This window comes from Dasypus novemcinctus, chromosome 7 (genome assembly GCF_030445035.2).
Source record: "Dasypus novemcinctus isolate mDasNov1 chromosome 7, mDasNov1.1.hap2, whole genome shotgun sequence".
In the NCBI taxonomy this organism is placed as follows: Eukaryota; Metazoa; Chordata; class Mammalia; order Cingulata; family Dasypodidae; genus Dasypus; species Dasypus novemcinctus.
This window is the reverse complement of record NC_080679.1, coordinates 89605602-89620676: the sequence shown is the minus strand read 5'-3', so window position 1 is coordinate 89620676 and position 15075 is coordinate 89605602. Positions and strand designations below refer to the sequence as shown.

General features: G+C 36.3%; 2 protein-coding genes across 26 annotated transcripts in view; one reads left to right on the top strand and one right to left on the bottom strand.

Annotated features, from left to right (window-relative positions):
• Positions 1–11176, bottom strand: part of BAZ2B (bromodomain adjacent to zinc finger domain 2B) — a 472255-nt gene extending 461079 nt beyond the window's left edge. For 5 of the 14 annotated variants that reach the window (XM_058300812.2, XM_058300809.2, XM_058300815.2 and 2 more), the window contains exons 1-2: positions 11042–11159; positions 9409–9598 (exon numbers count right to left, since the gene is read on the bottom strand). The gene's annotated coding sequence lies outside the window, so the exon portion shown is untranslated. Of the gene's footprint in view, positions 1–9408; positions 9599–10787 lie in introns of all 14 variants that reach the window. The other 9 variants (XM_058300811.1, XM_058300818.2, XM_058300817.1 and 6 more) reach the window with 4 other exon arrangements.
• The window catches only part of MARCHF7 (membrane associated ring-CH-type finger 7), a 52944-nt gene continuing 49035 nt past the window's right edge, over positions 11167–15075 (top strand). For 8 of the 12 annotated variants that reach the window (XR_011649266.1, XR_002797795.3, XR_009186579.2 and 5 more), the window contains exon 1: positions 11177–11397. The gene's annotated coding sequence lies outside the window, so the exon portion shown is untranslated. Of the gene's footprint in view, positions 11398–11643; positions 11752–15075 lie in introns of all 12 variants that reach the window. The other 4 variants (XM_058300827.2, XM_058300826.2, XM_012527344.3 and 1 more) reach the window with 3 other exon arrangements.

The following is a 15075-nucleotide window of genomic DNA, read 5'->3' as shown; positions in this document are numbered from 1 at the left end:
GCATAATCATTTAGTTGTGCATTCATCACTTCAATCATTTATAGAGCATTTTCATTATTTCAATAATAATAATAATAGACAAACAAGAAAATTCCTCACCTCTCACTCTGTTTTCACTGGTGTATATAGCTGCTATTTCTGGCTATTCTTGTACAATTACTGATTTGTTCATTAAGCAGTTTTGTTAAGATATATTCACATACTATATCTATCCAAAGTGTATAATCAATGGCTTTTAGTATAATCACAATGTTGTACATTCATCATCTCAAAAATTTTAGAATAATTTCATTACTCCAAAAAGAAAGACACCATACCCCTTAGCATATCTTCCCCAGCCCTACATAACCACTAATCTAATTTCATCTCTGTAAATTGATTTGTATTTACATTTCATATAAATGGAATCATAAAATATGTAGTGCTCTTTGTCTGGTATCTTTCACTTAGTATAATGGATTTTTTTTGTCTGATATTAACATTTTGTAGTGTTAGCCTACATTTGTTCAGCTTCCAAGAAAAATAGTCTTACATATGCAATTTTACCCATATTCATATTTCACATAATATATTTAGTTCATAATAGTGCAATCATATAGTATTTGTCCTTTTGTGTCTAGCTTGCTTCACTCAACATGTCCTCCACCTTCATCCATGTTGTCATGTTTCACAAGTTCATTTCCTCTTACTGCTGCATAATATTCCATTGTGTGTATACTCCACTACTGTTTCTCTTTACAAGTTTAAATTACTTAGATTAAGTAATTCTTTTATTAAAATTTACAAAGTACTTAAAACAGAAAGTTATTTTAATATACTTTAAAAATGCCAATGAAAATCTTGTTGAGTGGATGTGCTACAGTTATGAGACACATAAATACAGCTTATATATAAGATATGTACAAGAATATGGGCATAAAGTTTTCACATTCTGTGATTTACCACTAGTCCTAAAATAAATAATTTATTTTAAATTTATAAATTTATTTTAAATAACAAATTACAAAAATAAGAAATCTAGACAGTCTGCTGTTCTCTTTTTGGATAAATGTTCTTTTTAAGTCTTTGAAAATTTGGCATTGATACTAAATGTATAAGATGTAACTACTGTTTCTATTTACAAGTTTAAATTACTTAGATCAAGTAATTCTTTTATTAAAATTTACAAAGTACTTAAAACAGGAAGTTATTTTAATATACTTTAAAAATGCCAATGAAAATCTTGTTGAGTGGATGTGCTACAGTTATGAAACACATAAATACAGTGTATATGAAAAAAACTAGGGAAGTGGCTCTGGCTCAATCAGTTGGGCTCCCGTCTACCACATGGGAAGTCCTGGGTTCGTGTCCCAGGGCCTCCTTGTTAAGGCAGGTTCACCCGCATGCTGTGGAGTGCTGCCTGGCCTGCAAGCACTACGGAGAGCTGACTCAGCAAGGTGTTGCAATTTAAAAAAAGGAACACAAGTAAAAAAAAAACAACAACACAGAAGAGTGCGCAGCAAATTGACAGAGAGAGCAGACAGCAAGCAAGTCATAAGGGGAGAGGGTAAATAAAATGAGTACAGACACAGAAGAATACACAGTGAATGGAAAGAGAGCACACAAAAAGCCAAAAGGGGGGGTTATATATATACATACAAAAAACCTAATATATAATAACAGCTATTTTTAATATATTTAGAATATGAACTGTATCTTCAATTTACTCATTTGTATGCCATTAATAAAACAGGTGTCTTTAAAGGTCTAAAAAGTCATTTTTAGACTTTATATGTTAGACTTTTTCTATTGGCAAGGAATTTAAATTGTAATGTAGGGAAGCGGATTTGGTCCAATGGATAGGGCATCTGCCTACCACATGGGAGGTCCAAGGTTCAAACCCAGGGCCTCCTGACCAGTGTGGTGAGCTGGTCCATGTGCAGTGCTGATGGGCACAAGGAATGCCATGCCACACAGGGTGTCCCCCATGTAGGAGAGTCCCACGCATAAGGAGTGCACCCCATAAGGAGAGCTGCCCAACGCGGAAAAAGTGCAGCCTGCCCAGGAATGGTGCCACATGCACGGAGAGCTGACACAGCAAGATGACGCAACAAAAGGAGACACAGATTCTGGGTGCTGCTGACAAAAATACAAGCGGACACAGAAGAACACACAGCAAATGGACACAGAGAGCAGAAAACTGGGAGGGGGGAAGGGGTGGGGAAGGGGTGGGGAAGGGGAGAGGAATAAAAAATAATAAATTTTTTAAAAAATATTGTAATATAATCTAATTAAGCCTGGGATCCTTGGCTATTACTTTTGAAATGAGTAGCTAGATTTAATTTACAGGAAGATGCTGTAGCAGTTTGATACTATTGATGAATTCCAAAAAGAAATATTGGATTATGTTTTGTAAACTGATCTCTTCCTCTGGGCATATTAGATTATATTGGATTCATAGGTTTACTTGACTAAGTAATTATGTAAACCTCTAGTGCCAGTAGGGCATTGATTCCCCCCCTTTGGTGGGTAGGGACTTACAGATAAAAGGCATGGCTAAGGACAGAGTTAAGGGGTTTTTGAGGTTGGAGTTTTGATTTTTTGGAGTTTGATTCTGAAGCCTTAAGCTGGAGCCCCAGGAAGAGAGGAACCCAGGAAGCCTGAACCCTCACATACGTCGGCAGCCATTTTGTTCTAACACATGTAAATAGACTTTGGTAAGGGAAGTAATTTATGCTTTCTGGCCTGGTATCTGTAAGCTCATACCCCAAATAAATACCCTTTATAAAAACTAACTGATTTCTAGTATTTTGCATCAGCACCCCTCTGGCTGACTAATACAGATGCCATACCTCAATGAGTTGATATTAAAACAATTTAGAACATAAAAGACTTGCTTTATTTTACTTTGCTATTGAGCCTATTTGTACAGTTTCTACCCAAACACTCAGTATTTAAATTAAATCTAACAATTCAAAGATACTATTTGCTTCCCTAACACCAGATTTGTCATTTACAAAACAATTATAAAAGAGAAATTTCAACTGGAAATTTCAATTAACAAAATCTTTTTATATTAATGGACAGGATGAATAATTTCTCAATCTCATAAACTGGTGTTTATGGTTGTATAATATCCCATTGCATGTATATAACATGATTGTTTATCCACTCATCTATTGATGGATAATTGGGTTCCTTCTATATTTCGGCTATCGTGAATTCTGCTGTTATTAACACTGGTATACAAATATCTGTTTGAGTTCCTTCTTTCAATACTTTTTGGTATTTACCTAGGAGGGGAATTGCCAGGTCATATGGTAATTCTATATCTACCTTTTTTGAGAACCTGCGAAACTGTTTTCCTCAGTAGCTGCACCATTTTCCATTCCTACCAGCAATGCACAGAATTCCAATTTCTCCATGTCACAGTCAACACTTATTTTGTTTTTGGAAATAATAGCCATAATAGTGGGTGTAAGTGGTATCTCATTGTGGTTTTAATTTGCATTTCCCTAATGACTAAAGATGTTAACATTGTTCATGTGATTATTGGCCATTTTATATCTTTTTTGGAGAACTGTCTATTCAAGCCCTTTGCTCATTTTTAAATTGGGTTGCTTATCTTTTTGTTCTCAAGTTGTAAGAATTCCTTATATATATTATGGATATTAAACCCTTATCAGACATAATTTCCAAATATTTCTCTTATTCTGTAGGTTGCCTTTTTACTTTGATAATGCCCTTTAATGCAAAAAAGCTTTTAAATTTGAGGTAGTCTAATTTATCTATTTTTTTGTTGTTGTTCATGAGTTTTGTGTCATATTTAAGAATCCATTACCAAATAGAGTCATGAAGATTTCCCCCTACATTTCTTCAAAGAATTTCAAAGTTTTAGGTTTTATATTGAGGTAGTTGAACTCTTTTGAATTAGCTTTTGTATATGGTGTGAGGTAGGGATCTGTTTTCATTCTTTTGCATGTGGCTCTCCAGTTTTATCAGAATAATTTGTTGAAGAGGCTATTTTTTCTCCATTCAGTGGACTTGGCACCCCTGTGGAAAATCTGTTGGCCATATATGTCTGGACTCAAGTTTGGACTGTCAGTTCTATTCTGTTGGTCTACATGTCTATTCTTCTGCCAGAATCACACTATTTTGATTACTATTACTTTGTAATAAGGTTTGAAGTCAGGAAGTATGAGTCCTCCAATTTTGTTGTTATTTTTAAAGCTTGCTTTGGATGCAACGGATTTTTTAATAGTTGTGTCTGTATTTTAAAAATTGATTTGATATTCTATTCTTTTTAAAAGCATTTTTGTTCTACATGAACCTTACATTCATAATTTTTGTTAGTTTCTTTTCCACTATACATTCTTTTCCTGCATAAAATAGGTTAGAAATATTGCAAAGGTATTTTCTACCAATTTTGTTCTGTGACCTTTTCTATACGTCTGAACATCAGCTTAAATTCCACATTTGGTTCTGCTAGCCAGAAAAAAAAATCTTCCAAGTAGGTTTTAAAAGCTTCTATATCTGATAATTGCATTTCTTCCACTTTGGTTGATTTGGAAGCAAAGTGTTGCAATACTTTTTTTTCTACACATTTTTAAAAATAAAGAGTATAAATACTAATAGTTTCTTGTGACTGCCTTTCAAGAATTAGATGAGACATATGACAAAACAATAAATATTTTTATTTCTGGATATTATCAGGAAGCTTTATTACATTTTAACTTAGAAACTCTTTACTCAAATTTTTTAGAAACAATTTTTCTTCTGCTCAATTAACAATGGTTTTTTAAAGTAAAGCCTAATACAAAAACAATCATATGACTATATTTATAAAACTGTTAAAACATATAATAGAGCAAATATTTATTAAAATTGTATCTCATATTTTCATTCACATACCAGGACCATAGTATGCAAACACATATTCAAAACTTTTACTTCAGGTAACCTTTTCAAATAAAGTTCATAAGGTTAAAAAATACCTTAACTGGGTGGGGGGTGGGGTTGAATGGGACCTCACATATATATTTTTAATGTAATATTATTACAAAGTCAATAAAAAATAAAAAAATAAAAAAAAATAAAAAAAAAAATACCTTAACAAATGGACTTGAAAACAATGAAATAAACCACTTTCCCAAGAAAAGCTTTGCCACAAATTTAGGCAAAATAAACCTATTGCAAAGAAACAAAAGTAGTACTGAATTCATATCCTCTATAAGTGAATAACATAATTTTTAAAAGTACGATATAATATTTAAGTGTCAGCTTTGAAGGGAACAATATTTAACCGACAAAATCAATAACAATCAGTTCACATGCTTTGCTAAAGAATAATTGCAAACATTTAAATTTAAGCTAAATATCTGCAAATGTCACTATTCTCATGCCATTTATAATGACACAATAGAGAAAAACATAGGATTTCTTTGATATTGTCCATGTTACAAATGGCACACTTGCTGCTAAGAATGGTTGAGGTTCCATGGTGAGAAAATAAGATTGGGCTCTGGGATAGGAAACAAGGTTATTTGAAAAACCAATTAAATACTGTGAGTGTGTATATATGTGTAGTTGTGGTTGTGTTTTTTTAATATCATGATATGCACAAATACTAGTAAGATGTTTTTAAATAACTGAAGTCTATTAAATAGCTTCAGCAAACTGCTGAGAAGAGAGGAAAAGAATAATGAAAATAATAAATTAAGGTAATTTCTAGGCAGGATGGTAATGTAACATGCACTGTATATGGCAATTCCAGTTAAGTGTATTGGATGAATCTGGAGGAAATAGAGAATTACCATTTCTTATTAATTGATAAGCAGGTGACAGAACAGTTTTAATACATGAAAAAATATTCAAAAGGGAGCCAAACAATATTCATTTTTCTGAGCCAGAATATAAAATTCAGAAATAAATTCTACATAAATTAAAATATTCAATATATGGCAAAGGAGATCTTTCTAATCATAAATAAATGGATGGATTATTTAAAAAATGTTGCTGAGACAGCTGGCTATCCATTGAGGAAAAAATAAAACGGATCCTATTATCTTATCCCACATACAAAAGAAATTTGTAATTAATTTAAAAATCTGGAAAGTCTGGGATACTGCATGATACAATCCAATGACAGATGAGACTTTCTAATCTAAGTTGAAAACCCAATAGTTAGAAATTATAGCTACATTTTACCATATAAACCTACATATGGCAAAACATATTAAATGCAAAGTTAATAGACAAGAGAGTTGAAAAATCATTGCCAAGGTAGAGAACAGAGTACTAATATCTATTACAAATTGAAAACAAAAGATAAACAATTAGGAAAATCAGCAAAAGATATGAATAGGTAATCAGAGAACAGGTTCTGTTAAATGAGTAAAATATGAAGATTCTTGTTTAAATCTGAGCCTAATTTATAAGATAAATGGGTTTAAAAACTCCACGTACATATATGAGTCTTTCTATATAAGTATATGGCTCTTTTATGAAGGCCATGCACAAAAAAATGTGGAAGTATATACACTAGTCAATACTGGTTGCAAGGATATCTATGGAGTATAGATGGAAGCAGGAAAGACAAATTAAAAAGAGAAATAAAGGGGAAAAAAGAAAAAAGTGATAAAAGGAAAGAAATGGGCTTTACGAAAATAGCCAATATATATGATGTAATCAGTCATATATTTTTCCCTCCTAACACTTGTTCTTTTGGGGCCCATACAGTTTTATAGAATTGTACACATATATCCACATGGAAAAAATTTAAGATAAAAAGAGGGGTGCAGCCAAACTTGCCAAAGCAAATGCCCAGGAAAATTTTATCAGTATCTGGATGCCCTTCTGCTTCCAGTCTCATAAAATCTTGTCTGAAGTGGCCATGGAGATCAAACACCATCCTCAATTAGTCATTCTAAAGTCTATTTTTCTAGTGTTCGGGTTGACTGTATTTTGGAATGGAGGTCAGCTGAACCTGGATGTATGTATGTATGTACGTATGTACGTATTGAGGCTGGAGATTGAACTCGGGTATGTATATATGTATGTATATACGTATGTATGTATGTGTGTATGTATGTGTGTATGTATGTAAGTACATTCATACTGAGGCTGGAGATTTAATCTGGGACCACTGTATGTGGGAAGCCAGCGCTCAATAACTGAGCCACATCAGCTCACAGGGTGACTTTTTGTTTGTTTTGCTTCTTGTTCATTTTTTTCTTTTTTCAGGAAGCACCAGGAACTGAACTGGGGTCCTCCCATGTGGATGGCAGAAACTCAACATCTTGAGCCACATTGGTTCCCCTGAACCTGGTTTTATAGTTTAATCAGGGGTCAGCAAACTGTTTTTGCAAAGAACCAGAAAGTAAACATTATTAGCTTTGTGGGCCATTCTTTCTGTCACAACTCCTGCAGGCTCTAGCACCCAGTTGTTTAATTAAACACTAATATAATAGGATGTGTGTGTGTGAATGTGTGTGGGCATGTAAATCCTATTGGTTCTGTTTCTTTGGAGGACACTGATCAGCATAAATGCCAATAAAACTGTTCACAAAAACAGGTGGTGGGCCATGTTTGGCCTATATACCATAGTTTTTCAACTAGTGGTTTAATCAATAGTAAAAGACACCTGGTTTTATTAAGCACCCCTTATGGTTCAGTCAGTGTGAAAGGAGCTTTGCATATGGATTACAAGTGTCCTATAAATTGGGAATTGTTCCTGGCCAGGTCAGATATTCTGGAGCAACTATGAGCAGGAATGATCTTTCTAGAATCAGTGAGATTTCCACCATAACCTTAGGTACAAGGTGGAGAATTCGCATCTTAGCATTTTGAAAGGGTATTCTCTTGAGGTGTTTTTGTATCCTTTTAAGTACTGACTTTTTGTATTGAAATTAACTGCTGCTAATCCAGAAGTAAAAAAAAGTCTTGGAAGCTCATTTATGAAATGTGGAATATTTTTAATAAACTTGATATGGAGAAAGTAAAAATTTACAAAAGCACTAAATCAGGGGTTTATTATGGTCCTCAATCTATAGACTAGGGTCTATCTACAAGTGGGTTGATAAAACCAGATTCCCATTTGCAGTGATTAAAAAGGTTCTTATTTGAGAAGAAACTGGTATCCCTTGTTTTCAACTCAGAAACCTCACAAGCAATCCTATCTCATCCCAGGTATTACCTACTGTTTCTCAAAAGTTCAAGAAGTAATCTACATTTAAAATGACTTGATTTACAAAAAGAAAATAAAAGCACATTTTTCCAAGACCACACCAGTTATACAAACTGAAGAAGATCTATAATATATTACCCTGGCTTCTTAGAAGTTTAGGTTGAGGTATGATTAAAAAAAGGGGGTCGGAGGGGAGGAAGAACTGGAAAATCCAATCATATGAAAGAGAATTCTAAGCTATCAGGATGGTTGAGGAAATAATTAAAGATAAGAATAATGTGCTGTTATGATGATGACCAGATGACAAACAAGTTTATAAAGTAGAAGGGGGGAAACGGACTTTGGCCCAGTGGTTAGGGCTTCCGTCTACCACATGGGAGGTCCGCGGTTCAAGCCCCGGGCCTCCTTGACCCGTGTGGAGCCGGCCCATGCGCAGTGCTGATGCACGCAAGGAGTGCCCTGCTACACAGGGGTGTCCTCCGCGTAGGGGAGCCCCACTCGCAAGGAGTGCGCCCCGTAGGGAGAGGCGCCCAGCTCGAAGGAGGGAGCAGCCTTATGAGGAATGGCGCCGCCCACACTTCCTGTGCCACTGACGACAACAGTAGCGGACAAAGAAACAAGACGCAGCAAAAAGACACAGAAAACAGACAACCGGGGGAGGGGAGGGGAATTAAATAAATAAAAATAAATAAATCTTTAAAAAAAAAAAAAGTAGAAGGGGGAAGAATTAATGGTAGTAAGAACCTAACTTAGAGAGGAAACCAAGTTCAAAAATTAAAGCTGAGTGAGATGAATAAGTGATGAACAAAGATCTTTAGATAAAGAAAGAAATGTCAGCATCAGTCATAATGACCCAACTTTTAGCAGAGCAAAATCCAGTGGGGGAACTCTGTGTATAAAAGGCAACCATGGAGTCTAGATCATTTGGAACAGTCTGATTTCAAACACTTTGCCTTCAAATAATTTTGTTCTGATTTTTAGTGCAGAAAACATGGTCACTATTGTACTATTTGTAACCACAATTGCTAGTAAAACATCTTTAATATATAAAATCTCAATACTTATTTGTTGATAATGATAATTACCTAGAAACTCAAATCAGAGAAAGTATATTAAAAAAAACAACTAATTATTCTTAAAGAATAAAAATATACTTATCGATGATCTTCACCTATGTACTAGCATGAACAAGAAATGAGATTTTGAAAGCTCTGTTTAGCATAGGAAATTGGTGCTATACTCACCTCTGATGATATATCATCAGTGCTGGGTTGGGATGAAGCCACAAATTGCCAAAATATGCACCATCCTTGCCAGGTTTGGGGGTTGTGTAGAGAAGTTACAACTACCAGGTCTGACTGCCATAGCTCAGGAAAATGGTGCGGTCATTCCTCACCGCACAGAATAAACTTGAGGAGAGGATGTTTAAGGGACCTACATAATATTAAGGACCAGAAAGAGAAAATATTAGCAGTGGTTTGGATATGAATGTAATAGCTAACAATTATGGAATGCTAGAAAATATTAGCAGTGGTTTGGATATGAAATGTAATAGCTAACAATTATGGAATGCTTACTATGTTCCAGGAACTGAGGCATTATCTCAATGCTTTCAAAAAACCCATGGGGTATTGACATTGTGATTATTCACATTTTTACAGGAAAATTAGGCTTAGCAAAGTTAAGGAACTGCTCAAGAAAGAAGTAAGGAGCAAGGCTTGGATTTGAATCTATAGGGTCTGGTATTTCAGGGTAGATGTATCTACAACCACAATGCTAAAGTATACTCCAACTGGCTAAAAAAAATATTTTTCTAAAAAGGACAAATTAATTCCTCAAAAGTAATCTGTGTTCACTTTATTCCATACTGTATGCTTAATCTTCATCCGAAATCATAAAAAGTTGAACTGTAATAAATTTAAATCACAAGCAAAATTTAAATCCTTAAAATTTACAATAGTGACTTATAAACAGTTTTGTAGTCTCCAAGACATAGTAAAATAGAGATGATAGTGATACTCCTTTTTCCTCAGAAGAACTGACGAACACATCTAAACCTCATACTTCACTTACTGGAATTATTTGGAATCGATGGATCATTTAAACAACTTAATAAAATGTCACTTTTTAAAAAATCAGGTGCTTTCAGTATGCCTCTAAGTTTCAACAAATGATTTTAACGTTAAAGAACTTTTATGTTTATGATACATTATTTAAAAACACATGATATAATCTAAATCTTTACCTATTTGGGCTTTTTCTTCTAACCTACCTTTTTTATCTGTCAGTACTCAATTTGTCACATTTACAGTTTTTTAAAATTTTAATATTCACCAGACCAATTCTCTCACAATTTCCTTCCCTCTTTAAATGGGTGAATTTTTGCTGGAAAAAAATCTGTAGCTACACCGTCAAAGCTTAATATCACTATTTAAAAATACATAATTATAAAAGGACTTAATTTTCACTGGGAACGAATGACCACACACAAATCGGCCCTGACCTTTATGGGAGGACTTGCAGTCAAATCAAACGCTGCGGACAGGGGCTCAAGAGGGAAGGAGAAAAGGTCGGGAAAGGCAGGGCTTAATTCAGTTCAATAAATATTCATTTCACCACTTACCAAGGGCAAAAAAAACAAAACAAAAAAAACCAGAAAACTAGACCTAGACGGTATTTCGCGCTGTGGGCCCTACAGGTTTGCCTGAGCGATCAGGAGCCTGTCGGCCGGGCGCCGGGGAGCGGTGGGGCTGGGTCAAAGCCCCTGCCTAGGCGAGAACCGCAAACTAGGGCCAGGCCTCCAGCGCCCGCTCCCCGCCGCCGCAACCTCGCCGGCCCAGCCGCCAGCCCTCAGGCCGACCAGCCGCAGCCGCTTACCCGTGACGCCTCGCTGCCTCCCCAGGGACAGCCCATTAACGGCTGCCGCAGCCAGAGCACCACCCCGCGGTGGGGTACGTCGAGCCAGTCTGCAGCTCACGTATACCCGCAGCGCCACCACTCTCGCGAGAAGTCGCCGGACTTCGGGAACTCGGGGGCGGGGGAAGGAGAGAAAGGGAGGGGCACTTAACGGCGGCGGCTTGTTGTGCGCCGGATCCGGGAAAGAAGTGGACGCCATTGTGTTTCGCTGCAGGTTACTGTGGTTCAGCCAGAGGCCTAGAACTCCGAGGAGGAAGGCAGAAGAGTGGTCGCTGCGAGTGGGACCCGTCCTGTTCAGTGCTAGCTTGGGAGCAGGGGTAATGAGCTTCGGAGCACTGCCTTTTCCGTCTGGGGGAGGTGGTGCGAGTCCGGGCCGCAGGTGGGGGAGGGGAAGAAACGAAGTGCGGGCCTAGGGTCGCGGAGGCTGCTTCCTCGCCAGATGGGGTGGAGGAGCTTTGTCGGGGATCCACCGACACGAAATGGGGCCCGGTGGCCTTCATCCTGTATTGGAGTTTGTGATCGGTTGAAGGGGCAGATTGTGCGTTCTACTTTTGTATTTGTAGTGGACGAGGGAAAGAGACTTCGCCCGACCTTGGCCGGGGCGGCCTCCTTTCGGTCAGAATGAGGAGGGTCCTGCGGATCCCTGCGGACCGGCAGTCAGCCCCTGTGAGGTATTTGGTGAGCGCTGACTGAAAAGAGGGGAGGGCTTGGGGCTCTGCCGATCCACCTTAAATTGGAGCGACTTGGTCGGCATCTTAGATTCAGTGAAGATTTGCTCGTTGATAGCTCCTGTTCTTGAATGTCGTGACACTTCAGGAGTTCTTTTGCATTGCGTAAATTATGTGTTCTTCATATGGAAATAGAGGACATAAATAAAAATGACCTGTTGGTGTAAGAGATAAAAATATCGAAGGCACCAGTACTAGAGTACTCCCTCACTTTGATAAAGCAGCGTGGAGATGAACGTGTACAAACACACATAAAAAATGCTAAATTAGTACGTTTTCCTACCTACAAATGTAAATATTAACATGGGGACTATCTCTTTCTTGGTAATACGTTCTTTAGTAGTGGTGTTGTTTGGTACTATAGGCAACTTTTCACTTAAAGAATTAGAATGCAAATGAAATTGAATTTACTAAGTTTTTTTTCGATTTGGGGTAGGACTTTTGGGTTATTCTCTTTTTTTTATTAGAGAAGTTGTAGGTTTACCGAAAAATACAGTAAATGCAGAGCTCCCCTACAACCCCCCTCACACACAGTTTTCCTGTTATTAACAATTTTTCATTAGTGGGATATCTGTGATTCAAATGATGACAGAATACTATAATTGTACTATTAACTATAGTCCGTAGTTTATATTAGGGCTCATTGTATTGTATAGATTAGGGTGCTTTTTTAAAAATTTCCCAATAACATCCTAAATTTTCCTCATTTTTAACCACATTCAAATATAATTAAGTGGTGTTAATTACCTTCAGAATTTGGGGCTACCATCACTGCCATCCATTACCAAAACTTTTCCATCACCCCAAACAGAAACTTTGTACCAATTAAGCATTAAATACCTATTCCTTATCCCCACCCCTGCCCCTGGTATCTTGTATTTTAGTTTCTGACTATAAATTTGCTTATTTTAATTATTTCATATCAGTGAGAGCATGTAAGATTTGTCCTTTGTGTTTGGAATCTTTGTTTCAACCTAATGTCAAGGTTCTTCCATGTTGTGGCATGTATCAGAACTTCATTCCCTTTTATTGCTGAATAATATTCCATTGTAAGTAAATGCCACATTTTGTTTATCAGTTATAGTCAGTTGGTGGACCCTTGAATCCATCTTCTGGCAATTGTGAATAATACTGCTGTGAACATAGGTGTGCAAATATTTGTTTGAATGTCTCCTCTCCATTCTTTTGGGTAGAAACCTAGAAGTACAATTGTCAGGTCCTAGGGTAATTTTATACTTAACTTGCTGAGGACCTCCAAACTATTTTCCACAGAGGCTGCACCATTTTACATTCCCACCAGTAATGAACACATGTTCTATTTCTCCATATTCCCCCCAACACTTATTTTCTAGTTTTTTAATAGTCGACATTCTCGTGGGTATGGAATTCTAGTGAGTATGAATTGGTTTCTTGTGGTTTTGATTTGCATTTCCGTAATGACTAGCGGTATTGAGCATCCATTCATGTACATTTTGGCCATATGTGTATCTTTGGAGAAATGTCTGTTCAAGTCTTGCCCATTTTTTAAAAAATGGATTGTTTACCTTTTGTTGAATTGTAGGATTTCTTTATATATTCTGAATATTAAACTCTTATTGGATATGTGGTTTCCAAATATTTTCTCCCATTCTGTAGGTTGTCTTGTTACTTTCATAATGAAGGCCTTTGCACGAAAGTTTTAAACTTTGATGGGGTTTCATTTACCTATTTTTTCTTTTGCTGCTGGGCCTTTTGGTGTACAGTCTAAGAAACCATTGTCTAACACAAGATTCTGAAGATGGTTCCCTACGTTTTCTTGTAGGAGTTTTATAGTCATGGTTCTTCTATTTTTTCTTTCATCCATTTTGAGTTAATTTTTGTATATAATATGAGGTAGGGGGTCCACCTTCGTTCTTTTTTCGTATGGATATCCATTTTTCCCAACACCATTCGTTGAAGAGACTATTTAAATTTGTGGTTGTTATTTTAAATCTCCTCTTTTCTGACACCCATCCATTCGTTTCTACCTTAGAGCTAAGAGGTAAGGTTAGTGATGAATTTTGGATTTAAAACTCAGGTAGAGCAGAGCATGTTTAACTTGGTGGTTGAGCACCTGCTTTACATGTACAAGGTCTCCCGTTCAGTCCCAAGTGCCTCCTTAAAAGAAAAATTATAAGAAGGCAGACACCAGGGTAAGCGAGTTTTTTTTTTTTTTATGAGATAACAAGATTTATTTCAGAAATGGAGTCAGTGTTTCATTTCACATCTCTACACATCTTTTTGAGAAATAGTGATATGGGGACAGTAGCACTGGAATGATATGGGTTTGAGTCTTAATTTTGCCATAGTTACTTCATCTCTTCAGATTTCCTCAGGAACAAAGCAATGGAGGTTGAGGTTGAGGCAGAGTAGTGGTGAAGATAAAATTAAATGAGATAGTATATAAAACACTGGGGAGACAACATGCAGAGTGAATTTTTAGTAAATATATACAATTGGAGTTATGGTCTAATTTTTTTATAATCGTGCATTCTGCTCAGCATAACCTTAAAAATTATCTCTGCTACATGCATTATTACCTGCTTCATTCATAACATTTAAGTTCTGTATTCCATATGTATTTTTAGGTACCCTTTTGCAGCTTCTTTTTCCTAAATTTTATCACAGATAGTTTTTGGTTTGTTTGGTTGGTTTTTTTTCAAAGTTACATGCTAGGTTATATGACCTAAATAAGTAAAAGTGATTTCTTCTTTCTGTCATATTGGCAGGAGGGCTCTTTTTCCCTAATAAAGCACAAAGATAAAGCTGTCTATATAGGAACACATTTAGGTTTCAAATAATCAAACCTTTATTAAAGTCCTGTGGCTCCCATGCAACCAGTTTTTAATTATCTATCCACCTCACACAACATTCCCATTGGGTGTTTGTTCAGGAATGGCCTATATTTTAAGGAAATAATTTTAATAGTGCAAAATCTATCAAATAATGCAAATATTGATAATTTCTTGTGTTCTGGCTACTGGATTAGGGTTTGACATTGCAAGAAACTACTGCCATTATTTTCTTCTAAGTATGTAGTAGTACTGTGGTAGTACAGGGGAGGGATGCTTACCCCTGAGGGAGAATTTGTCAAGTACTGATTGAACTGAAATCTGAAGGTGACTAGGAGTTTGATTGGAAAACTGCATAATATGGCTTGTTTTAGGAATGGTCAGTTTGTTCCTCATAGTTAGAACGTAAATTGAATGAGCCTGACAGGAAAGGCCTTCTGTATTTAGAGAGTTCATG